The sequence below is a fragment of the Mustela nivalis genome, assembly GCF_964662115.1.
Source record: "Mustela nivalis genome assembly, chromosome: 3".
In the NCBI taxonomy this organism is placed as follows: Eukaryota; Metazoa; Chordata; class Mammalia; order Carnivora; family Mustelidae; genus Mustela; species Mustela nivalis.
This window is the reverse complement of record NC_139022.1, coordinates 97421293-97448587: the sequence shown is the minus strand read 5'-3', so window position 1 is coordinate 97448587 and position 27295 is coordinate 97421293. Positions and strand designations below refer to the sequence as shown.

Below are 27295 nucleotides of genomic sequence, written 5' to 3'. Positions count from 1 at the left end.
GGAAAAATAAAGATAGAGTAAATCATGCATGTGCTGACTGCCTAGATACTGAATTTATGTATTTTTTAATAATTACAAAGAATCTGATAAACATTTTTAAGAGGAGAGACACGATCCAATTTTTTTAAAGGAAGATTAATCTTGAAGTTGTGTGTGGGGCAGAATGGAACAGAAAGGACTAGAAGTTAGAGGTCCAGATAGGAATCCACTGCCAATATTCAGAGAGAAAGGGAGGACTTTGGATTAGGATGGAGGGAAGAGGGCTTTTTCTTTCTTAAGCTAAAAGAACTCTTATTCATCTCCCCACCATCATTTTCTTCATCCTCACTCAAAACCTTTTCTCTTTATTGAGCACTCAGTATGTGCTGGGCACTGCACAAGGCATGTGCACCTGCCCATTTCAAACTTAAAGCTAAAAGAACTCTTATTCATCTCCCCACCATCATTTTCTTCATCCTCACTCAAAACCTTTTCTCTTTATTGAGCACTCAGTATGTGCTGGGCACTGCACAAGGCATGTGCACCTGCCCATTTCAAACTTAAAGCAAGCTATGAGATGTACGTGCTTACTGTTCTCCATTTATAGTTGAAAGAACTAAGTTGACAGGAGACCCGTTCCCTCACTTAAAGTCACAGAGCAAGGTAAATGGTATAACTAAGGTGTGTGTGAGCCTGAAGCTTCTTATGGACTTGAGTCCCTATACTTCTCTCATCTGGTGTGTAGTGTTTGAAGAGTCCACATAATATGCTCATTTGGGGAAGTAATGCCAGAAAGAAGAAAAGATCAAAAATGACAACCAACACTTGTACCTAGAACATTAGAAGAATGTGGTACCATCCACAAACTTGCAAAGATGAAAGGAGTCACACATGTGCTTAGAAATATTAAGACCTAATATTTTCAGGGTGCTTAATATAAGCCAGGCAGTATACTAAATAACATATATTCATTTTCTCATTTAACCCACAACATTAAAATACTATAGATTGCGGGGGGGGGGGGGGCAATGCGGATTGTGCAACAGAAGTGTACTGGAAGCCAACAGCAAAGTCAAGACATAACATGGACAGCCTCGCTCCAGAGCCCATTTGCCCAGTCACTATGCTGTACCAGAAACATGTTAGTTTGTTTTTAGAGAAATCACATTTCAGGGTGCACAGTAGTATCTTTTAATTATTTATTATTTACCCACTTTTAAAATTTTTCTCCCACCTATTCGAAAACAATTCCCAAGGCCTCAATCAGATAAATGCACTTCAACATAATGAGATTTAAGACATTTAACACGAAGTCGACAGTACGTGTATACACATGTATAGAGATAGGTGTTTAAATTGCAATAGTTTTCTTTGAGTAGTAGATGATGGGAGATTTAAGTTTAAACTTCTTAAGGCTTTTCTTCTCCCTCTCCAAGATTTCTTTAATAATTGTTATATAACTTCCATAATTTGAATGAAATAATGTTTCTTGGGGTGGGGGAAGAAGAATTCAGTGAGAAAAGAGGAGCAAACAGAAAGTAAGAGCAGAAAACGAGCTAGAGCCGGGAGCGAGGCTGGAATACATAGGCATGCTTTCAACATCGTATGATGAAAAGCTGGAATTAATGCAAGCATAGAGATTTTTGTTCCTAAATCGGAAATGCTGTGGACTCTAACATGCTCTTTCTTTTTGCTGAAAAGTGAACCAGCCATTAGACAAAGCAAGTCACAGCACAACTGTTAGCTCCATAAAATCAACAGCTGAAATCAACAAGATCAGATTCTGAACAGATGTCAGGCCCCTTCTCAGGAAGGGACTATACAGTCAATTTAGATTGGACCTTGAATAAATCATTTTTTGGAAATCACTGGGAACACTGTTTTTTTATCAAACCTACTTTACTCTTTCTTTACTGTCCGCCAACCTCGTCTGTGTATACTTCACAGACTCAGGAGTGCAGATCACTCAGGGAAGTAAACTGTATTACCTATGAAATTAACTTTTCTTCCTTCAATATCTCTATCACTTTTTGCTTCATAGAGGCAGAGAATTTCCTGGGTTTATTCACCACTTTTAACCCCACTGCTTAGCACAGAGCCTGACAGTAGGTACTCAGATATAAAAATGTTTATTGAGTTAAGTAAATGAAGCCAAAATGAAATTTTCAACAGCAGAAGTAAAGAACTCTTTCAACCCACAAAATATTTATATTGTTCTCCCAAATAAGGACTATTACAGAAGGAGGTGTAATTCACAATCTACTTAATGGTAATGCCATTTTACCCCATGTTAAACTCTGGAGTATATTAATAGCACCTAACTACTTAGAAATTTAAGCAATATAATTTCAAATGTAAGCAATTTACTTCTAAGAAACACATTTTCCCCCTAGTACTTTCTTTGACTTATTACTTCCTGACACAAAAAGTAGGAACTACGATTGCTCATTTAAGGTTTGAAACCACTTCTATAGACAGTCTTACTAGGAAAAGTAGTTTCAAAGGTTCAGATTTTTTTCTCCACATGGACCTTACAGGAAATTCTGAGAGCCAAATTTCCTCTTTGGATGGTAAGCAATCTTTGACAGTTCCAAAATTCTGGGGCCCTAGCTTATGACATTCTAGATCATAATAGCATTTGTATAGATAATTATTAAACTTCATCTGCTTACTCACCTCATACTGTGACAGATGAATGCTACTGCTACTGCTAATCATCATCATTACTATTATTGGCTATTTACTACTGCTAGACGCTGTGCTAAGCTATTTAAAAGCATTATCTTTTATTTGACGCGGGTGTTAAAAGTCATCTAGTCCAGCCCTAAATGTATGATTTATGAATCCTCTCTACAACTCCCCACTGGGAGACACCAACATTCAAATAAAGAACTGCAGGCCTGAAGATGTGATGAGTTTTGGAACAGAGAAGCAAAGCAGACACTATCAGAGCACAGAGGAGATCCAGTTCCCTGGGGAGGACTCAGGCTGCTTCTAACAGAAGGTACGGCTGAGTTGAGTCTTGAAAGATGAGAGAGCACTTGTCATATGGTTGAAGGAAGAAGGAAGAACTGAATAAATATAAGATTTGGTAAGAATCACAGATGTACCGAGACTTTTGATTAACTGGAGGATGTGAAGATGGGGAAGGAGAAGGAATTTGGAAAGGGCTCATTTTCATATCTGATATTAAGCTCATCTGAATTCTTACTTTTCAAGTAAAACTTTCAATTTGGGATGAAGGGTTCCAGATTCTGATCTGTACAGTGAAAAATTGTTAAATAATAACTCTTAAAATCTTTCTGTATGTCAAGCACTGTACTTACCATTACACATTTATTATTTCACAAAAACAAATTAATAAGATAGATATCATTTTTCCACTATACAAGAGAAGAAATTAAAATTTAGTATTTGCCCAACTTTACTCAGCTCTTGTATCTATGAGCCACTCGTTCAGTCAGTTGTTCCTCGAGAACCTGTGATGTGTCTGTCAAAATTTGAAAGTGGGTCAGCCTGATTTGAAAACCATTTGTTTTAACCACTACACAGCACCTGTCTCTGCCTTAGCATCAGAAAGAGAATCTATATTTTTTCCTCTTCTCATTTATTAGTTTTTAAAGTTGTTTTTTTGTTTTTTTTTAATTTGAGAGGCGATGGAGAGAGAACAAGCAGGGAGAGGGGCAGAGGGAGAGTGAAAAGCAGACTCCCCGCTGCACAGAGCGTCTGACTCAGAACTTGCTCCCAGGATCCTGAAATCATGACCTGAGCCAAAGGCAGATGCTTAACCAACTGGGCCACCCAGGTGCCCCTCACATTTATTATTCTCTTTTCCACTCTCAAATGACTCAGGAATAAGTCATATTCTAGAGAAGTCAAAGTGTGAGGCTACTAAACACATTTCTTGTCCAGAGCATGACAGAGATTTAACACAAAGCTGTGTATCATTATTTTAGCTATGCTCTGAATGCCAACTGAGTTCACTGCTTAGGTCATTTCACTGATAAACCCCATTTTTCAGGGCACTTATAATCTAGCAGTTAGTGCTCGCTTCGGCAGCACATATAATCTAGCAGTTAACAGGAGCACCTGGATGGTTCAGTGGGTTAAGCCTCTGCCTTCTGCCCAGGTCATGATCTCGGGGTCCCAGGATCGAGCCCTGCATCGGGTTCTATGCTCGGCAGGGAACCTGCTTCCCCGCCCCCCCCCCCACCGCCTGCCTCTCTGACTACTTGTGATCTCTGTCAAATCAATAAATAAAATCTTAAAAAAAGAAAAAAAGAAATCTAGAAGTTAACATTTTTCCTGTGTGAAATAGGCGAAGACAAGGGAGTACTTTATTCTGGCAAAATAGTACACACAAAATAGCTATTAAGTCTTAAATGATCAACATGAGAGAGATAACTAGGTAAGATGGGATTTGAAGTCTAAATCTAGGGCTGTGGTGGAAAATCTAGGGCTTCGTACAGAGACTGACAAAATATAACCGATAGTGGTAAATAGGAATCATTAGTATTTTCCTTGTATTCATGCAGATGGGGTAACGGAGACTTCGTGAAGGCACACAATTGGCTTGCAGCCCAGAGCTGGTAAGTAACGGAGTGAGGCTATCCTCCAAGCTGTTTCACTGGAAAGCCCATTGTCTTCGCTCTATCTCTACAGTACCTCCCTCTTAGGGAGCTGGTGAAAACGACATGGAATAACACAGGTAAAGGGTTTAGCAGAGCATGTGTCATATAAGCACTCTCTTTAAAATCAGTTTGACGTCTGAACATTTAATTGCTGCCAATCACTGTTTTTGGCCCTGAATAAATACAATAAAACATATAAAATAGATGTGTGGCTCATGGAGCTACTGTGTTACATGGGAGAAACACACAATAAGCATGATAAATAAAGACGTAAGTACTATGCTGGATGATGACAAAGTGCTATGGGGGAAAAAAACAAACCATAAAGCACAGAAGTGACAGGAAGTGTCCAGGTGGGGTTATAACTTTAGATAAGGAAGTCTAACCAAATAGGTGCTATTTGTCCAATGGCAGGAAGAGGGGAGGCATGCAGATGCCTGGGTGGTGTAGGGGTAGAGGGGGAGCACTACAGGCAGAGGGCGCAGCAAGTACAGGAGCTCCTCAGCAGGAGCGGACATCCCAGTTCCAGGAACTGCAGGCAGCCAGCTAGGCTGGACCGAATGAGCAAGCGAGGAGAGCAGCCAAGTTGAGGGCAGACACGAATGGGAGGGCAGTGTGTGCAGACCATGCTGTGCTTTTTAGGCTACTTTACATCAGCTTGGGCTTTTACTCAGCATGAGGGCCCACTGGGGATGCCCTGATCTGACTCAGGTTTTAGCATTTCACTGACTGCAACAGGAAGAGCAGAACTGGTGGCATGCATGACGCACAGAGACAGGTTTGGAGGCCTCGGGAAAAATTCAGGTTTGAGCTGGTGGTGGCTTAGGCAGGGGTGGGAGCTGTGGAGGCAGTGAGAAGGATCAGATATAAGCTGCTGTTAAGCCTTCTTAAATTGGCATCTGGCCAAAATTACAACCTGGTCTATCGGTTTTTAAGCTGAGATGAGAAACCACAGAGGCCTGAGGAAGTTTTAAATAATGTGCTATATTCTTTGTCTTTGAAACATATTAAAAACTCCCAGTCTAAGAAAGGCATTATGCCAGGCACTGCAGATGAAAGAGAGGGTGACTATCCCTGTCCCTTTAAAAACTTAACTCTATTAAGAGGACAGTATACCTGACTATAAGCAGCACAGTGTGGCCATATGCATTCCTCCAATAAATATACTGGGTGAGGTTTTAGCTGGAGATAGATGAAATCCTGCTCTTGTGGGGTTTATATTCTAGTAGAGTGAAACAAAAAATTAGCAAGAAATAGAAATTATACAGCAAATTAAAAGGCAATAATGAGGGACTTCAAAAAGAGCAAGCCCATATCTGTGCAACACTCTTAACACTGAAAAATTATGAACAATGTAATGTCCATGTAAAAATAACTGGCTTAATAAGGTGGTATGTCCAGTCTACAAATTAGTATGCAAAAGTTTAAAAATACATAAGTAAATCTAATGAATCAATGAGACTAATTTTACTTTTAGACAGATAATAAAGAGCAAGATAATGAGTGAGAGAAAAAGCCCGATGTTACACACACATACACACACACACACACACACACACAAAATCTCTATGTACACATGTACGTATATAAAGCCACAGTATATTCTGGAATGACAAATGATAGGGTGAAAGGCACTACCTTGTTTAGGAATCAAAAAGGCTTTTTAGATTTGAACCCTGTGGAGAATGTAGTTCCAATTCTTTTTTTCCCAACCATGGGCCAGTCCATGGGCAACCATCCACAGCTCTGTGGCTTTGTGGCCACCGCACAATCCATTGGTAGCCCTCTGCCCCACATTGGCAACAGCTCTGACAATTACATACTTTGATCTACTCCAAAAAAGCTGAGACCCTTAAAGAGGACAGGGTTGGTTCTGGGTGAGTACAGGGTTTCTTGTTTTTCTCCTGTCTTCCAAGGCATTCCTGGGGGCTTGGATGTGACCAGAGCCCCTACTGGCCTCCTTTCTCAGGCTCTGCCACCATCTCCTCGAGCAGTGCCATGGTCCATTCTGTCTGTCCACCCCGCCTCAAACCCCTCCCCGGATCACAGATCACTGTGTTTGATCAACCACTTCTGCCAATGTGCTAGCAGATTAGGTTTGTGTTCACAAACTCTCCCAACCCACCAACGCATGAGTTTTATTTTAAAAAGCAATTTAGGAGGCACAAGTATTGCATGAGATTGTGTATGAGGAAACTAGCTGTTCCCCATAAACCACTGTATTAAATTGAGTTATTAAAATGATTATTAACTCTCCCACCCTTTCCACGGTACACACATTAAATGTTATGATTATTATTAACCTTCTCACCTCCTCCACAGTATACACATTGGGAAATGCTATTACTAAGCCCCAGTCCTGCTCCTTCTGTCACTGGGAAGGCATTCACAGAAACTGTGCTAGGCTTAAAGACCTAGGATTTTAGTCCTCCCTATTCCTAAAGCTGCCTAATAGTCTCTCTCCTTATTTATCTATCTACCTATTTATTTATTTAATTTCAATTCAATTAGCCAACATATGATACATCATTAGTTTTTGATGTAGTGTTCAAAGATTCCTTAGTTGAGTATAGCACCCACCACTCATCACATCACGTGCCCTCTTTATTGAGCATCACTGAGTTACCCCAACCCCCCCTCTTCCACAACCCTCAGTTTGCTTCCTGGAGTCAAGAGTCTCATATATGGTTGCTCTCTTGCTTTTTCCCTCTCTTGCTTTTTCCCCTTCAGTTTTCCCTCTCTTCGCTTATTGTCCTCTGCACTATTCCTTATGTTCCACATATGAGTGAAAATTGTATGGAGGTCCCTCAAGACCTTAAAAATAGAGCTTTCTTCTTATTTATAAGCTTACAAGGTATTTGAATATGCTTTATCTCATTGATATTCACAATGAGACTGAGGCAGACCCTAGTGTTCCCACGTTAAGATAAGAAAACAGGCTCAGAGCATGCAGTCGCTCACTGGTCTTGCTACAAGGCTGGGAGGTAACCTAACTTATCTCCTTACAAACGCATGTTCATGTACCACAAACCAAGCTTCGTCCCTGAAGGAGGTTTTGGCACACAGATTTTCTCTCCTGTAGCCTTGCCCAGAACAAGGGAGTGTTTCCCCTCCTACTCAAGAACACATGAGGGTGCTGCTGGATTAGGAGGATGCGAAAGAAGGAGCCTGGGAACCAGGGTGAAGACTACCTGGTTTGCAACTGTCCACATCTTGTGTGAGGACATCTGTATGTGAGCCCACTGGCCACACCTGCAGGTGCACACTCCTGAGCTTTTTGGCTCCTGTGTTTCCCTGCACAAGTGTCTGTTTCTGGATCCTTTTTCAAGTAGAATGTTCCCTGACACATCACATCTTCCTTAAATTCTAATGACATCAGCTTAAATGTAACTGACTCAAGGAAACTGTTGTAGGTTGAGTGTGCTCCTAAAAAATTATGGCTAAGTTCAAAGTCCCGGTACCTTTGAATGTGACCTTATTTGAGAACAGGCTCTTTGCAAATGTAAGCAATTAAGAGGAGGTCTTACTGGATTAGGGCGAGTCTTAATCCAGTGAATAGTGTGCTTTTAAGAAAAGGAAAATTTGCACACACACAGACACATACAGGAAACAATGCCTGGATGAAGAAAGCAGAGATCAGAGTCCTGCATGGACAAGCCAAGGAATGTCAGGGATTGGCAGCAACCACCAGAAGCTTGGAGAAAGGCACAGAAGAGACCTCAGAGCCTCCAACTCTGGTGACATCTGGGTTTCAGATTTCTGGCCTCCTGAACTGAGAAAGAATACATCATTGTTGTTTTCATCACCCACTTTTTAGTAATTTGTTACAGTAGCCCTGGGAAGTCTTCCTGTTTTTTCCAGATCTGGCCAGGTTCTTCTCCAATACATTTTCACAGCATTGGCTATTTTCTTCTAAACAGCGTTATATCACAGTATATTAATATTTTTAAATCAATATTTATTGCCCCACTAAAATGGAAGCCCTGTGAAAATAGATTATGTGGGTTATTGCTCACTATAGTGACAATCATAAAAACAGTACAGTCTGCAACAAAATATTTTTTAAATAAAAGAAAGAGGGAATGAATGATTAGATTGATAAATGCAAGAAGAGAGCAGAGAGCACTTACAATTTTGGCCTGAGGGTTTGGGAGAAGCGTGCACCTGAAAGCAAAACAAAGATCTCTCTCTCCATCTCTCTTTGTCACAGAACTGTCTCTCTTCCCTCTCTCAATCTCTCTCTGTCTCTCTCTCTTGCTTGTGCCAAGTTAGATTCAGAACATTTGTCTTTTTAAAAATCTGTGGGGAATGAAAAGATTGACAAGACAGTTAATATCAGGGGAAACTGTCAACTCTAACACTGATGATAAACACTGTAAAACTGTGAAAAATGAAAACAAATGATCTCTTTCTACCAGTTAGAGAAAGTAGAAACTTTTTGTCTTATCAAACAGCACAACAGTAATTATTTGTACCATTAATTTTGTATGCAATCTAAAATGGCAGACAATTTTTATTTGATGAAAATAGTAAAAATCAGACATATTTTTCTATCTATAGAGTTAGCTATTTATAAATATACTCATATGTCTTAAAAATTACAGAAAAAAATGATGTTGTACTGTGTTTAAGGGCAAAAGCTTTGGAGTCAGAGCCCAGGCAAAAAGACCAGCTTTAACCAAATACAATGACTACATTGGGCTTGGACACATTATTTAACTTGTCTCTGCCCAGCTTTTAATTTTGCCTCATAGGGTTGTAGTTTGGATGAAATCAGCTAATATATGCAAATACATACAAGAGTAATTGGCACACAGTAAAACTCAATACATTTTAGCATTCTTATTACTATTAGACATCTGACGTTTGATGAGACCTTGGTGAGTAGTCATTGAGATAATCTCATCCATTTATGTCATAACTATAAATTACAAATCATTTTCTTTTTTCAACTTTCAGAATTAAAAAGTGATGAACAAAATAGGCTGGTGAGTGATGCGTGGGGTTAGGAATGGTGAAGAGATTTTGAAAACACTTTTCTTTGTAATAAGAAGATGCTGAAAGCTTAATTATTTTGGGGGGTGACAGGGAGTAGGGGGGGATATAATAAAATGTCCAAAAAAATGGAATTATAATGCCTTATTTCCATTTTAGTGGAGGCATTGACTTATTTTTATGGTAATTTAAATTAAAGTTTTTGTCCTTTAGTCCCAGTCTTGCCAAGTCATAATTTCAAAGGATTTTTAAAAACGGGTATAATGGCTTATGTGGTTTAAAGACTTAGAATTCCAATTAATTTGGGGGTTGAACTTCTGATTAGACATGTCAGATTTCAGTATAAAGTCAAATGTATTAAGCATATCTGTGGTGTTTCCTCCTTCCCAAAGAAATACTTTCTTACTATTGACATTTTCAGTATCTTTCTTGTTAATGGATTTTATGCACAATTATTTAATATATTTAATCTTAGCTCTTCTCTTGGTGTCAGATAGAATCACCTTCATCCAACCTGAGATTTAATGTTGACTGGTCAGCTGGCAAGTGCTACACTACTGCCTACACTGGGAAATTGCTGAGATTAAAAGAGTTTCTTTAGGGGCGACTGGGTGGCTCAGTCTGTTGGGCGTCTGCCTTCAGCTCTGGTCATGATCCCAAGGTCCCGTGATTGAGCCCCAGATTGGGCTCCCTGCTCAGCAGGAAGCCTGCTTCTCCCTCTCCACTCCCCCTGCTTGTATTCCCTCTCTCGCTGTGTGTCTCTCTCTGTCAAATAAATAAATAAAATCTTTAAAAAATTCCTTTAAGCTTCTATTTTGGCTAGAGAAGATAAAGTTCATTTTCCAGGGAAATGCTAGCAGCTCCTTATCTTTTTGGGTGTCTCCAATCTTGTCTTTGTGGCTAATTTGGGGATCACAATCATACGATGGGCAGTGAAAATAGAAACAGGACTCCTCAATGGGCTATCTATACCACAAGCAGTCATTACCCCAGACCAGAACTTTCTGATAGATGCAGAGGCCATTCAGGAAAATGAGCCATCCCAAGATTCCTACAGGTCCTCTAATCGTCTAGTGAAATTGATAGGCTATGCTTGTCAAAGCTGCTATCTGTCATTCTTCTGGACTCCCTCCATCTTTGTGCCTGATGATTTCCATCTGCAGCTTTCACAGTCTGATGTATAATTTGGTCTCTCCTGCCTTTCTGAATTTTGCCTTCTCTGTGTTACTTTTCCTTTTGATACTGTGTATTTCTCAAACTTTTCTTATCTCTTTCTGTTGTTCAGATTCCTTCTTTGTTGTTGAAAGAGTCAGAGTTCATCTTTACAAAAAATACAGTAAAGATGGAAACAACTGTCAAATGAAGAAAATAAAACAGAGAAAACAGAAGTTGCTTTTAAAGGCATAAAAATCAAGTTTTACATCATGTGTCCCTTTTAAAAAATTTATTTATTTGAGAGAGAAAGACCAAGTAGGGGTGTTGGAGGGGCAGTCAGAGAAAAAGAAAGTCTTAAGCTGAATTCGTGCTGGGAGCCCAACATGGAGCTCAATCCCACAAACCTTGGGATCACAACCTGGGCCAAAACCAAGAGTCAGACGCTTAACCGATTGCACCACCAAGACACCCCTTATGTCTTATTGTTTGGACCAAAGTAATGAATATGTGTGACTCAAAAGTTACAATAATTATGACAGGGCGCCTGGGTGGCTCAGTGGGTTAAGCCACTGCCTTCGGCTCAGGTCATGATCTCAGGGTCCTGGGATCGAGTCCCACATCGGGCTCTCTGCTCAGCAGGGAGCCTGCTTCCTTCTCTCTCTCTCTCTCTCTCTGCCTGCCTCTCAGTGTACTTGTAATTTCTCTCTGTCAAATAAATAAATAAAATCTTAAAAAAAAATAATTATGACAAATTTCGTGTTTGAGGTTCTAAACTGCAGACTGAATAAACTGAAGGCACAGAATAATAGAAGCATAGCCAAGCAAGTCAATTTGTTTTGTATGTGACCATTTTGGGACATAGGACTAGAAGGATTTTCTCTCCTCATTCTCAAAGTTAGACTATAGATGAATATTCACAATCAAGTCAGAATCAAACCAAATCAAAGACATGATAAGATTAAACTCTCAGGATTCATATGGAGTGATTTTTATACCAAATTTGGCAGTTTACAGATAGCTACCAATCCAACTAAATTAAGGGCTCTTCAGCACAAGCTTAAACAAGAAAAAGCCTATTCATTGGTTGACTGGATAAAAGGTAAAAGCAAAATGGCACCAACTGCCTGGTTTCCCTCCACACCCATTTTAGAAGGTTGAAGACCCTCAAGGATCAAGGCTTTCTTCCTTAAGACTTAACATAGGTAAAATTTATGATGGTTTCTCTTAGTCTGCAGCTTGACTACACCAGTTCCCATATTTTCTCTCTAAGGAGAGCCAGATGAGTAGGATTCCTTCTTATGGCATTATCTAACAGGGATAGCAGTGCTCCAACTGAAGTAGGCCTAGCTTGTGCCCTTGGCCCAGACATTTCTGTTCTTCCTTAGCTTCTGACCAGCAAAGTAAGGCTTGCTTCTCTCTTTTCTTCTTCTATTGTTATGGAAGCAAAGGTGTATCAGGATGTTTGTGTGTGTGTGTGTGTGTGTGTGTGTGTGAGAGAGAGAGAGAGAGAGAGACAGACAGACAGACAGAGAGACAGAGAGAGAGAGGACATCAAAGAACTAGCTAGCTCAGGGATTTTTCTCCCTCATTTACATTCATTTATTATATAATGATTTATAGAAGTTAAGAACTAATGTTTGGCATACCTGCTTGACTTAGGTATAAGTTAAACAAATCAAAACTTTTTTTATGGTAAGATTATGCAGAATAATACATATTTCTTTTATACATTTGAAAGCCACAGCACATCCAGTATCTAAAATCTGAATACAATACTAGAATATGGCTTCCATTTCAAAGGAGAGATGAAAACAAAACCATATTCTGGGGAGATCTCAATATTACAGATCATTACCTGTCTTAACTCTCTTCAATCCAACAAGGTTAGGTAAACACAAAAATCATGTTAAGACACATCCCAGTGGAGACTGGACAAAATTTAGTAAGCAGATACCAAATGCCAGTCATGCTTAAGATTGTTTTATATGGTACGAGGTTTACTGACACTTACCCACTGCACAATTTTGGGAGATGTCATTCATGTGTGCTCCTTAGAATTGTGCGAAGTGGTGATACAAAAAATAAATACAATACGGTCTTTCATTCATGCCCTCTGGCCTAAAGAATGAAGAAAACTTCTCTGGCATTGAAAGCTCTTTACTATCTGACCCAAATTCCATTTATCACAATCCATGTAGTCTAACATCTGATTGTATATAAAAATTTAAATATATAGGTATGCCTTAGTATTTTCCATATACATATATATGTGTATATATATGTGTGTGTGTGTGTGTATATATATATAGCTGTGCATACTATACATATATAGTAGAAAAACACTAAGGCATACCAATTACATGCTGTAGATAAAGGACACTGAGAGAAAATGGAGCTGGAAAGGTAACTTAGGCCAGCTAAAAGGCTTATTCAGTAGGCCAAATGGATTGCTGATGGTTTGAATAGGTATGTGACATGAACAAAGTTGTGCATTAGTAAGTCAAAATGGGCTACAGTAAGAAAATTACTGCAACTGTTAAACAAGATAGAATTGGGCTTTAACCTCAGTGGATATAGAGAAAACAAATGTAGAAAGATTTCTAGAATAAGAGAAGGTAATGGATGAAGAGATCCTGAAAGTTATCTACATTGGTGAGAAAGTAATTAGAGAAAGATGGGTACCTCGGTGGCTCAGTCTGATAAGCATTTGCCTTAGGCACAGGTCATGATGCCAGTGTCCTGGGATCAAGTCCTGTATTAGGCTCCCTGCTCAGAAGGGAGCCTGCTTCTCCCTCTCCCACCCTGCCCTGCTTGTGCTCTCTGTCAAATAAATAGATAAAAACCTTTAACAAATAATAAGTAAAAAAAAAAAAAAAAAAAGAAAGTAATTACAGAAGGAGTCTTTTATATGAGTAAGACCATGAAGAAAGAAGGTATGTGAGGTGGGAATAAGGCTGTGTGGCTTGGGAAATAGAGATGAATTAAAAAGAATTTCCTTTCCAACCATACACTGATCTAGTTTTCTTGAACATTTTGCCTACCTAAACACCTAAATTTACAGTTAACAACAAGAGCAACAACCAATAATGGACCAAAAATAGGATTCCAGAAATGTAAACAAGCACCAAGGATGATTCAATCTTGGGGGCATCAGTCAAAATGTGATGATTCTTGAACACTAGGGACAGGAACTAAACCCTAGTGTCTATCAAGAATATGGCCTTTTATTTTATGAAGGAGCCTGCATATAATTGGGTTAACAAAACAAAAACTTAATTATCAGCAAACTCTACCAGAAGAATACCAAGGAAATTGCCACAAGTCATCCATCCTTTATGATGGTGTGTGGCCTAAAAGTATACTACCTATGTTAGTTGAAAACATGCTGGATGAAATACCAGTGATCTAAGTGAACAGAAGGAAGCAAACTGAAAACCTTTTTGGAGAAGGTTTTTTACTGTCAAAACAGAGCTCAAAAAATTCTCCCAGATAAAGTTCTAAGGTAGAAAATTTTACTGGGAAAAAGGAGCAGATAATAAAACCAGAGTTATAAATATTCAAATATTGAAAACATCAGGTACAGGATATAAGTTATATATGTTAAAAATATTAAAAAATAAAGAGATTTTTAAATATAAGCACTAATTATAAAATACACAAAATGATGAAAATAACCATTCAAATAGACTTTCTAAAATAACCAAAATTGAATCTTTATAAGTGTAACAGTAATTTAACATTTAGAAAGGAAAAAAATAATTATAGTTGAAAATTAAATGGCTGGTGACTATCATGTTAAATACAGATGAAGAAACATTTAGTGAACTGGAAGACAGAGCTAAGGAAATTTTCAATAGTATGAACAAAATGAGATTGAAAAAAATGTATATGATGTTAAGACAAATGCAAATCACAGTGAGAAAGTTTAATATATATCTTATGGTATCTCCAGGATAAGAAAATGGGCAAATCTGGAGAGAAGTAATATTTGAAGAGTAATGACAATTTTAGAATTTAGCAAGTCTTATGAGGGAAATTCATCTGTGTGTTTGAACTTCCTTTATTATGTCACTACTAAATGTTCTGAGCCAGGACCAACCCCAATTCTCAGTCTGCAGCCAGAGCTAAGAATTAGCAAATCTCCAAGGGGAAAAAAAGCAACTTCAGATCTTCAGATCATCTCCCAAAGTTTCTCGCTTTTCTAAAATTTGGTCTCCCTTGCTTCTGCAGCTCTCCACAGGGCTTTAAAATACAATTTGGGTAATAATATTTGGCTTTTCTACTTATTTTCAGTGGGAACATGGAACTATTATGAACTACTTCATTCCAGCAGGAAGAAATTTAGGGATGTTTCTTTGATATTTGAGCATATTCAACTGGTTGGACTGTCTGTGAAGGGAGGAAAGTGATAGAGGGAAATAGTGGTTGCTAGGAGTGAAAATATGCAGAACCTTGTAGGCTACAGTAAGGAGTTCATTTCCCCAGAACTCTAGTATCAAAATATCATAAGGACCAATGCCATGAATGAAAAAATCTCTAAGGAGGGACACAAGATACAGAGAAGTAATACGATTCTGGATAGTGATGAATGGGCATTTTAGGATTACATGAAAAAGGAGACTTGGATTCAAGAACAGTAGAATAAATGAATCACGCTGCCATCAGATACTGGGTTGTAGCTGAGTGGTAGAGGCAGGATATTTTAAAGATGAATGGAATGCAAATTTCTTCTCCTTACATTCACAATTAGTACAAGTAAGATGAAAAGCAGAGAGAAAAGTAGTGGGAGAGCCTTGTTGGCCTAAGCTTCAATGATACTGAAAAGTATTGCCCCCTCATCTTATATTTCCATCATCTCTACATTCTTCCAATAACAGACCCTCCTTCAGTGAACCATCCCTCTTCCATTCTCACCCCATACGAATTCAGTAGAGCTAACTGCTTCCTCCTTTACCTCTCTCCTACTTGCCTGGCAAAAGTTTGATACATGATCCAGAACTGGTTCTGGCAACTGGTTCTACAATGGACACAATTTTGTCTGGTGAAACTCAATTCCAGGACTTTTTTTTTTTTTTAAAGATTTTATTTATTTATTTGACAGACAGAGATCACAAGTAAGCAGAGAGGCAGGCAAAGAGAGGAGGAAACAGGCTCCATGCTGAGCAGAGAGCCCAATGTGGGGCTTGATCCCAGGACTCTGGGATCATGACCTGAGCCGAAGGCTCAGGCTTTAACCCACTGAACCACCCAGGCGCCCCTCAATTCCAGAACTTTTCATGGAATTATTTTGCTCAAGTTGATGGAATGTTGGTCTACATCTGGTAGTGGCTACCAGGCAAAATTAAAGAAGAGCTAATAGGACAAGAGAACCCAAAGGTAAGAGATTGAGAGTCAGCAAGAAAGAACACTGACAATCCAAACATGCTTGAGTATAGTTCTATTTTAGACTTTCTATTTACATGGCATACTAAGTTACCCTTCCTGCTTACATCAGTTTGATATCACTTGCAAAAGAACAACTCCTGACAAATACACTTGAAAAAATTTGAATGGATGTTATTTGTTTACAACAAAATGGGGATTTCACAAGGCATTAAAAAGAGCCAGTCTCAGAATTTCAAGAGTAAAGGAGTTCAAAGATAAAAGAGCATGTTTTGACTTGATTCAAGTCTCAGAGCTACCTAGTTAATGGTAGATCTAGTGATAAAATCCAGATCTCTCATACTTTCTTCTTTCGGGAAGAGATAGTGTTGTGTTCTCCCTTTGTCTCCTTGACTTCCCCTACTGGGGCCTTTGGTGCTAAAGAGGAAGAGGGATCTCCAACATCAGAGGTGGGGCAACGTAAGAAGAAAACTAACCAGGGGGAATGAGGGTAGGGTGAGGCGGGTATCCACTTTCCTGCAAGACTAAATTGTCTATTAAAAATCAATCAACTTCTCCACTTTTCCATGGAAAATCAATGAATCCTCTTTGATAATCAGCATGACCATTACTCAACAGTGAAGTCTGACAGGTATTGCTTCCTTAACTTGTACAGATCTTCAGCTGTCAGTAATTTTTGTAGTTGATAAGGCTAATTATTCTGACTTTGAAGAAAGGATCCGAGGTGGAGTTAGGAAGCTTCTCAGAAGCAAAATGCTGCAGCATGGCTGTGTGTAAAGGCAGTCTGAGGCCCAACAGAGCTGTGTTTGTTCACTTTTCTGATGGATCCAGCATGTACTGGATGAAGCCAGAGAGAGAAAAATAGCACTCACAGCATAGCAGAGTGTGAATAACAAGGTACAGGCAAACATCTGCACACAAATCAACCAGGATAATTTTATCTCATCATCTGCTATAGCCAGGATGCATGAGCGGAATCTCTCCAGAATCTGCTCATTGGTGCTTCAAGGGAGATTATTCCTTGCTCTTAAGGAAATTATCCTCTGATTACTTGATTCCTTGAAATGCCTTTTGAATCAGACAAGCCCATTATGAATGTGTGGAAAAACTTGTCTTCCTCAAGCTGGGTTTGAACCCCAGAGTTCCAATACAGTCTTTATCTTTTCTGCACCTTAAGGAGTAGATTATTAAATAGAGCCAGAGGGAATTCGAAGAGCACTTAACTTAGAGACAGTAAATGGTCACTTGTTAAGTAAAAGATATGCTTGAGGTGCTCTGTGACTTGGCAAAACTCTCTCCACTTTGGGCTTCAACTTTCAGACCTGCAAAGTTAGAGCTGGGTTTAATGAAATCTAAGGTCCATAGGGCAGAAATACTCTGACCATCTATCTTCAGGATAAATGTGGCTGGGAGGATGGTCATTTAGTTTAACACAAAGCATAAGAAGAGAGCAGTTCAATCTTATGCATAACTAAGGACTTGCAATTTAAAGCTATAATTCTTTTGTTTATATACCAGAAAAAGAATTTCTTTTTAAAGTGCCATTTTGGCATGGATGTGGGGAATCTCTCCTATACTGTAGTAGAAGAATAAACTAGCACAGTCTTCCTGTACAGCTATGTGGCAACATAATTAACAACTGGAAACGCATGCACCCTTTGACTTAGACATTTTACTTCTAGGAATTTCTACTACAGGTAGAGTTGCACATGTGTGAAAGACTTTTGTGTAAGGCTAGCCACTATAGCATTGTTTGTAGCAGCAAGAGACTGGGAACAATTTAAATGTCAGTATCTACAATGGAATAGCTGTACAGTGGAGTATCATGCAGCTGTGACAAAGAGAATGGAGAGAAAAGTCTTAAAATGTGTTAATAAGGAAATATTTTTTTTTTGCAGAAATGAATCACTTTAGCTACCTGACTAAAGAAAGGCTCAAAAGGGATGATGGCTCTTGTTGTTTTCCTTAAATCTTGAGTATCAGGAATGGGTTCAAGGCCAGTTAGTACATTCTAACAAAGAATTGACCAGAAACTCGTTGCAGTCGGCACTGGTAAGGATGGGGATGGGAATTCTGGCTGAGGTATTCTATTCATGATCTCATCCTCTGTATTGTGCCTCTTCCCAATGACACCTGTCTGTTAACATCCTCTGTCATAAATACTCAAAATTCTCTTTCTTAACATTTTTTTAAAACAAACAAACAAACAGTTATAGTATTGAATACCCAGAATGCACCATACAGTATAACTAGAAATTAATGTAAACTCTGCCATTTATCCTAAAAATGACAATCTACCTATTACCTCCATCTGTCAGAAGGCAAAACACAGACACTGAGAAGCTTATAGTCAACCCAGAGAATGACAGTCAGTCCAGGGTTCTTTCTGCTCCTAAAGCTTATGTGTGTTTGTCTTTGTGTTGTCTTCCTAGGACATGTGAACATATTTTTCTTTGAGGACGTGTGAACATTTTTTTATACAGGAAGTTGAACAGTTTAAACAGACGCTACGATTTAATACACAGTAATTAATCCTAAGTGCCAGGAATTGTTCTGAGTGCCTGGTATGTGCGGCCAAGCTGTAAAGTCCCAGAAAGGACAGAAATGAACGCGTGCTCCCATGGATGCTGGATGTCCATGACGGATGTATAAAAACACTGCTTCCCAAATGTCAGACATTTTCATATGACTCTCACAATTTTCACTATAGTTACATGCTACCAATAATATTATTTAATTTTTCTTTGAATCACCTTATTTCTTCCTTAAAGTCTATCTACTTTAGCCTTCGTCTAAGCAGACATGCTTCTAAGACCAAAGTTCTGGTGTGTTAGTAGTATTTTTCTACTAAATGCTACAATAAATATGTAATTATAAGGAAAAAGTCCATCCTTGTTCCACTTAATATCACAGTTTAGGAAATACTGGATTACTGCCAAATTGTGGTAGAGTGATAGGGTCCTCTCCCCTCACCCATGAGATTCTCTCATTCAACTTTTAACAATGCCATTCTTCACAGAAATGCAATGTGCAGCCACCAGTTTTGCTAGCATTGGTACATCCTCCCTGGTGACATATCCCACTCCAAATTTGATAGACATACACATTTTCCATCATGCATTCTCCCCAAATGTTTGACTAAGACTGCTGATGTGATATGTAACATTGGGTTTGTGACACTGAATTTGGTGAGTCAATGTTTGCTACATAAATAAGGTTCAAAATAGCAAGTAAAGAGTCTTCCTAGCAAAAAGGAATTGAAACAAGAGGTGGGAAAGAAGCCATGATCTGAATTGATGTTTCCACAGAACTAGGGCTGTTTTGATGTAGGCTAAACATTGACCAGTCTGAGGAAAATCAGTTACAAAAAGGCTTTAGCTGGGAATAACTTTTTAAAAGATTTTATTTATTTGTTTGACAAAAAGAGAGAGAGAGAGAGAGAGAGCGCACAAGCAGAGGAAGAGGGGGAGCAGCAAACAGAGGGAAAAGGAGAAGCAGGCTACTCTCTGAGAAGGGAGCCTGATGTGGGGCTTGATCCCAGGACCCTGGGATCATGACCTGAGCTGCAGACAGACGCTTAACTGACTGAACCACCCCGGCGCCCCAGCTGGGTATGATTTCTGAGTACTTTCTCCTAAGAGTAAAAGTCAGAAAGAAGGGAGATTTAAATTTATATTATATACTCCCAACAAATATTTAGTTACTTTCTAAAAGATTTTCTTAGGAGATATTCTTGGAAGTGTTAAATTATTGAGTATAAAAATATTATACACATTTGGATACACATGATGAAATTCTAACAAACTAAGGTTCAAGCGACAATAGAAGCACAGTATCAACGTAAAAAAAAAAAAAAGACAAATGGAAATAAAAGTAAAATTTAAAAAAGGAAAGTGGGCCAAAGAAAGATCCACACTTCTCTCAGCAGTGAGTTTCAGACATTGACTCTCAAACTTTGAAGAGATTTAGCATCACCTTAGCAGTCAGTTAAAAGCTACCAAAGTTAAGCTCCATTTCTATTCATTCTGAATTAACTCTGAAGTGAGAACTTGGAAACTCTGTTTTTAGCAAGCTCCCAGGTGATTCTGACGTGCAACACACTTCACAACTTAACTGACAGCTAGTCAGGTGGGAGGAGGAACACGTTGGAATTACAATTACCAACATTTATAGTTTAATTATGATTAGTTTAATCATCAATCTACAGAGTAAACACCTCTTTAAACCTGTTATTTTTCATCAACTATTTTAACCTCTGTTTCTTCCACTCTAATATGACCCCCACACACTTCAATATTCCGGAAACTGAAACACTGCTTATGACTGACGTATTTCCTTTTCCTGAAAGATGTTAGTAAATCAGTGTTCCAAAATACAATGAATTGCTTCTTAATCAAGAAATACATTTGTGAGTGACCTCAAATGTTCACACCATGAGGTCATTGTATAATCCTGTGGACTCCTAGGTTTGAACTCTGGGTACTCTGAAACCAATGTGTAGCCTAGGTTACTGCTGGTGAGTGAGGCTAGGCAACTGCCCACTTCCAAAAGCAGTCTTACTCTTTAGAAATGCAGTGACTTTCCTAAAGTATACATGCAGCTGAAGCACGTACTTTGACTTTCCTTAAAGTAAAGCACCATCACCACCTCACCAATAGCGCATTTTGCTTCCTGGTGAAAATCATCCCTCTGAGATAGCTAGTGATTGGCCCTGGTGTGGGTATGGAAAGACCTGAGAATGATCTTTGTATCTAAAAAAGAGTTCTTGAAAAAAATCAAGAAGTTAACTGTAGCAGCAAGTAAGATCTATTAAATAAATCATATACACAATTTAGATTTGTGGAGATGTCTTATGTTTAAATGATATTTTATGGGGCACCTCTGTGACTCAGTGGGTTAAAGCCTCTGCCTTCAGCTCAGGTCATGATCCCAGGGTCCTGGGATCAAGCCCTGCATCGGGCTCTCTGCTCTGCGGGGAGCCTGTTTCCTCCTCTCTCTCTGCCTGCCTCTGCCTACTTGTGATTTCTGTCAAATAAATAAATAAAATCTTTTAAAAAATAAATGATATTTTATAACTGTGTTAAGAAAACTTCATTACATTAGGGGAATTGAGAAGATCTCAGACATCGGCTGAGAATGTTAGGGGTGTACATTATGCAATTACTATATGAAATTACATGTATTTGTGTATGAAGAGATACACACACAAGTAAATAAGTCAGAGAAACACAAATACTGTATGATCTCACTTAATTGTGGAATCTAAAAAAAACAAACTCAGAGAAACAGATCAGATTTGTGTTTGGCGGTGGTGCAGACTGGAGGATAAGGGAAATGGATGAAGGTAGTCAAAAGGTACAAATTTCCAGGTATAAGACAATAAAGTTCTAGGGCTATAATGTACAACATGATGACTACAGTTACCAATACTGTATTGTATATTTGATAGTTGCTAAGAGAGTAGATCTTAAGTTTTCATCAAGAAAAACTGTCATTGGGGCGCCTGGGTAGCTCAGTTCGTTGGGCGACTGCCTTCGGCTGGGGTCATGATCCTGGAGTCCCAGGATTGAGTCCCGCATCGGGCTCCCGGCTCCATGGGGAGTCTGCTTCTCCCTCTGACCTTCTCCCCTCTCATGCTCTCTCTCTCTCACTCTCTCTCTCAAATAAATAAATAAATAATCTTTAAAAAAAAAAAAAGAAAAAAGAAAAACTGTCACTATATATGGTGACAAATGTTAACTAAGTCATTGTGTTAATCATTTTGCTATATATACATATATCAAACCATTATGTTGTACATGTAAAACTAATACAATGTAATATGTCAATTATATTTCAAATAAAACTGGAAAAAATTTAATTGTATACAAAAAAGGAAATATACATGCACATGTTCCCTTAAAATGTTTATGTAAACATCTATAATTATTTGTATACGCACCCAAGCCTAAAATTACATACATGTAATTATTTCTATGCATATGCACATGGGTCTATATAAGCATCTCTATTTAAATATACACATATATAATCTTTATAAAAAAATAAAAATAAATAAATAAATATACACATATATACTAATGTATATAGTATGCCCTTTAAATTATGTAAAAAATGCAATTAAATAGTTTCTGTGGTCTAGCCTACTAATAATAGAGCAAGTCACATATTAATTCCTTATTCTGAAATCTATCTAAATCAGAGGGAAAAAGTTAATCTCTCTTTTCTTGTTCTATTTGTATTTTTTTTTTAAGATTTACTTATATATTTTGAGGAAGAGAGTGAGAGCCTGAGCGGGGGGAGGGGCAAAACGAGAGGGAGAAGTAGACTCCTCACTGAGCAGGGACCTCAATGCTGAGCTCCAACGCACAACCCTAATATCATGACCTGGGCAAAATCAAGAGTTAAATGCTTAACCAACTGAGCCAACCGGGTGCCCCCCTAAAAAATTTTCCAAAGATATTGCCACTGCTTTATAATATTACAAAGATATATACATTCTGTGGTGACACACGATTTTATCAACTCTTCCAACAAATATAGTAGCTATCAAAAAAGAAAACTCAAATAAAATACCTAAAACCAACAGGTATGCACTGTATGTACAGCAAAGTGTCAAGAAGTGAAAAACACAATATACAATCCTTTGTAATGGGCTTATTTCACTTAGAAGTAAAAAATCGTAGAAATCTAGTCTGAGCTTGCCACCTACTTAGCTGGGTGACCTTCAGAAATAAGCCAATTACCATGAGATCCCATTTCCTGGTCTGTAAAATAAAGATTATAATACTTGCTTTATCTCCTTTCAGAGTTGTTGTGAGGTTCATTAAGATAATGTATGTGAAAGTAGTTTGTATAGTGCCATACAAATGAAGGTTGTAGTTCTCTACTTCAATACCAATATTTTAATGGTATACAGCTATATATTATTATGGTGCAAAGAATTCAAAATGCATCAAGGCTTTGCTGAAGAGAAACATAAAATGATAGATGTGATGGGATACAGCTCTGAAAACTTAATTACATTATGCAAATGCAAGGTACTACTATTATTTTATATCTTGATGCAGATTTCTGGATCAGTTATAGGGATATATAGAAGTATATTTATATATAAATATATTAAAAATATATAAAATATATTTCATAGGGATTCTGAGAACATGGGCTTGATGGAAAAGACAACAGGACCATGACTGATGATTGCTGGTCTACAGGAGTTAGGCCAAAATTGTATATTCTATGCAGTTACTCCTTTATTAGTTTATTCAACAAGTAGTTCTTTTGCATTGGGTACTATGCTTAGAAATGAAGACTCAGTACTGAATAAAAGGCATGGTTTTTTTCCTTCCTGGACTTTTCAATCAGGCAGGAGAAACAAATGTTAAGGAACACAGAAGCAGGGTGACATACTAGTGACAATGAAGACAGTTTAGAGACAGATGTTGTGGGAAATGAGGGAAACTTAATTTTATTAAGCCTTGGTTTCCTCTTAGATAAAAGTGGAATAGTACTATCACTGACCTCATGAGTATTTTAGAAAATTAAATAAAACAATGAATGTAAATTATAGTGTGTAACACAGTAAATTCTTATGAAATGACAGACTTTAAGGTGTTCATAAAGAGATCTTTTCCAGACATACAACTTTAAGCTAGTTGCACAGACTTTATGCCATTTAGAACATTCTACAAGGAACCTTGCTTTATCCATTATTTATATTTTAAAAAGTGTATGTCATGTTTTCACTTGGAATGTTGTTTTCTGATTCGAAGCCTCTCTGATCTGATCTTTGGCTTTGTCTCAGCTCTTCAACTCTGTATCTACTATTAGTCCTGTGTCTGAAACTCTCCTCCTGTTCTGGGCTGACCTTTTTGGCTACACTCCACACTTATCTGCAGAAGTCATGATTTGCAGCTACTCCAGGAAATAACTAGAAAGTCCATAGGATCAAGATTCCCACTGGGTTTGCTCTCAGCTCTGGGAAGGGATCTGGTCAGGTTTATTTGTGATAAAGCAATTTATGTACCCTATGTCTCAGTTTCTGCATCTGTTAAATGACAAGATTATTTGCCTTTTTATCCATCATTTTATAGTCTTAAGTTTCTCTTTCTTTTTAATTTGGCATGAAAAAGATCATATTTTGTATATAGTCCCTTATGAAAGCATATGAATCAGTGGTAACAGTAGGAATATGCAGGATGGGTAACATTTAAAAGTCTTTCCACTAATAATGCTTACACAGGCTTCACACACATTTCTTTGTGTGGCTTTCTTGCATCATAAAATTGCTTTGCCGATACCAGTTAGTGGAGGGGGGAGGAGACATTTTAAAACTAGGAATTGGATGTTTCACTTGGTTGCTCTCTCATCCATCTTAATTTAGACACCATAACCACACAGCACCTAGCACCCACCCCTTCCACTCTGACGGAAATAATGGCAACGTCTATGAATGTTGAAAAGCAAAAATGGAAGGACACACATTTCAGCTTCAAACATAGACACTTCCCATTTTCTTTCTCAAATAAAAGCTTAAGCAGTAACCTTTCTGAGAATTCTGAATGTTGAAATAAATGCTCTTTATTATGCTGAGATCATAAACCCATAAACACATATCAGAAATATGTGTACAAGGAGGGCAGAAAAATGAAGTATAGGGAACTATCAAAAGTGGACAGCTCCAAAAAGAAACCATACCATCCTGAATATTGATAATATATTGTATAAATGTGTGACATTTTATATTTAAAATATTTCTAGCCAGGAATGATAGAATGCAGTTGACTCAGATTTGTTTTCACTTTTAAGGACTATAAAATTAGCATACCTTTATTATACTAATACAAAATTACTTAACATTTAACTTTTTTTTTTTTTTAAGATTTTATTTATTTGACAGACAGAGATCACAAGTAGGCAGAGAGGCAGGCAGATAGAGAGTGAGAGAAGGAAGCAGGCTCCCTGCTCAGCAGAGAGCCCAATGTGGGACTCGATCCCAGGACCCTGAGATCATGAGCTGAGCCGAAGGCAGCGGCTTAACCCACTGAGCCACCCAGGTGCCCCAACATTTAACTTTTTTGATAGTTCACAAATTAAACCTTTTTGCAAGTGTGAACATTTTTTTTTGGTCATCATTTTAAAGATTTATTTATTTGAGAGAAAGAGAGCACACAAATGGGTGGAGGGGCTGAGGGACAGGGAGAGAGAGAATCTGAAGCAGACTCCCCACAGGGCGGGCCCAAGGGGTTGGGGGGCTCAATTTCATGACCCTGAGATCAAGACCTAAGCTGACATCAAGAGTTGGATGCCTAACCAACTGAGGCACCCAAGCAACCCCATTTTTTAGGAAGTATTTTTAACAAACAGCAATAATTTTAGAAAAAACAGTATCTGTATTTATAAACACTGAACATTCACTAAGACCAGATACTATTCTCAGGGCTCTGCATGCATCATCAATTTACTTGGAACAGTCTGAAGAAGTAGGTAATCCCTGTTCTAGTTACAAAGAAATTAACAGTAGAAAAAACAGTAAATGCTTAAATACATTGGCGATTCTCATTAATTAATGGCAGACCAGATAATTCTTACCAGCCCTCAATCAACAAAGACAACTTAAAAGTCTGGGGAAAAAATTCCAAGTTTTAAAAAGCACTAAAGAACAAACAAGAATTGTAAAGAATTCCTGGGCTGAGATTTGGGGAGAAATAGAAACCCAGAGTCAAGAACACAGAGCAGTCAAGAGCTGGTTTGATGGTATTTGCTAATCCAGAAAAGTTGGTCAAGAGTCTGAAGTGAGTTTTTGATAGACTAATCAGACTAGAGAGGAAAAAGCTGGGATCTGGGTAAACCGTCCTTGCTTTGGCCTGGCACCTTGCAGTGCTGCTTTTCTTTTAAAGAAAAGATGAAGTAAAGGTAATGAATATTCATAAAGACTCCCGGCTGGCTGTGAGTCATCTACATAACCCAGAAAATCTCAAACTCCAAACTTACATTAAGGTAAATCCCAGACTGCTATTACTCACGGAAGACTGGGAAAAGCAAAAGAAAATTGACGTGGAACGCTCAAATGATTTCTACTAACAATTATTGAAATACTATGCTCAGCACACATTCAAAGGTGACATGAGGAAAAAAGATTGCATTTGTGAGAAACCAACAGAACCAAGAGACAACAGAAGCAAAGTCGTCAACTACTGTAATCACCAGTAAGGTCCCATAAAACAACTAGGAGATAAAAATTGAGCTTGAATTTTTGAAAGGCAACCTTATAATATAAAGAGTAACAAAGAAAAGACATTATAGAACTGAGAATGAACAACAACCCAAATTAAGAAATCAATAGATGAGTTCACTGGCAGTCTAGGAGCAATAGAAGAGAGAATCAGTGAATGAAAGACAGGTCAACCATGGAGAGATCAAGACATGGAAAATTATATAAGATGGAGGAGAAGATATTGAGGATTCTGCACTTAAGTCTCGTGTATGTTCAGTGGAGCCACAGAGAGATCCAAGAGACAGAAGGGGACAGAGGCAGTGTTTAAAGACATAATGGCTAAATTTTTCCTGGAATTGATGAAGCATGCCAATCCATGTATTCAAGAAGTCCATTAAATACCAGCAGGAATCAAAGACAAAGGGAAAATCTTAAGAGCTATCAGAGCAGAATAGATAGCCAGACTACAGAAGAGAGTGGAATGATACTTTCAGTCTGTCAAAAGAAAGTAACTGCCAAATGAGAATCCAGTATCTACTAAAAATATCCTTTAAGAATGAATGTAAAATAAAGACATTTCAGATGGACCTTAATGAAAATTCTAAAGAGTATTCTTTGGGCAGAAAGAAAATGATACAAAGGAGAAATAAGGAACAGGAAAGTGACAAAAATCTGGGCAAATCTAGGGGCGCCTGCGTGGCTCAGTGGGTTAAGACTCTGCCTTCAGCTGGGGTCATGATCTCAGGGTCCTGGGATTGAGCCCCGCATCGGGCTCTCTGCTTGGTGGGGAGCCCCTCTCTCTCTGCCTACTTGTGATCTCTCTCTCTGTCAAATTAATTAATTAATTAATTAATTAATTAAATCTAAAAAAAAATCTGGGCAAATCTAAATGAACACAGACTAACTTTAAAATTTGAATATTTCTTGGGAATAT

The 27295-nt window shown here is 38.2% G+C and overlaps 1 protein-coding gene and 1 long non-coding RNA gene across 6 annotated transcripts in view; one reads left to right on the top strand and one right to left on the bottom strand.

Annotated features, from left to right (window-relative positions):
* LOC309862300 overlaps window positions 1-21789 on the top strand; it is a 173045-nt gene extending 151256 nt beyond the window's left edge. The window contains exon 2 of the long non-coding RNA XR_014310406.1: window positions 21701-21789. This is a non-coding gene — a long non-coding RNA (uncharacterized lncRNA). The remainder of the gene's footprint in view (window positions 1-21700) is intronic.
* Window positions 1-27295, bottom strand: part of JAKMIP2 (janus kinase and microtubule interacting protein 2) — a 161835-nt gene that overhangs the window by 77659 nt on the left and 56881 nt on the right. The gene's annotated exons all lie outside the window — the stretch shown is intronic.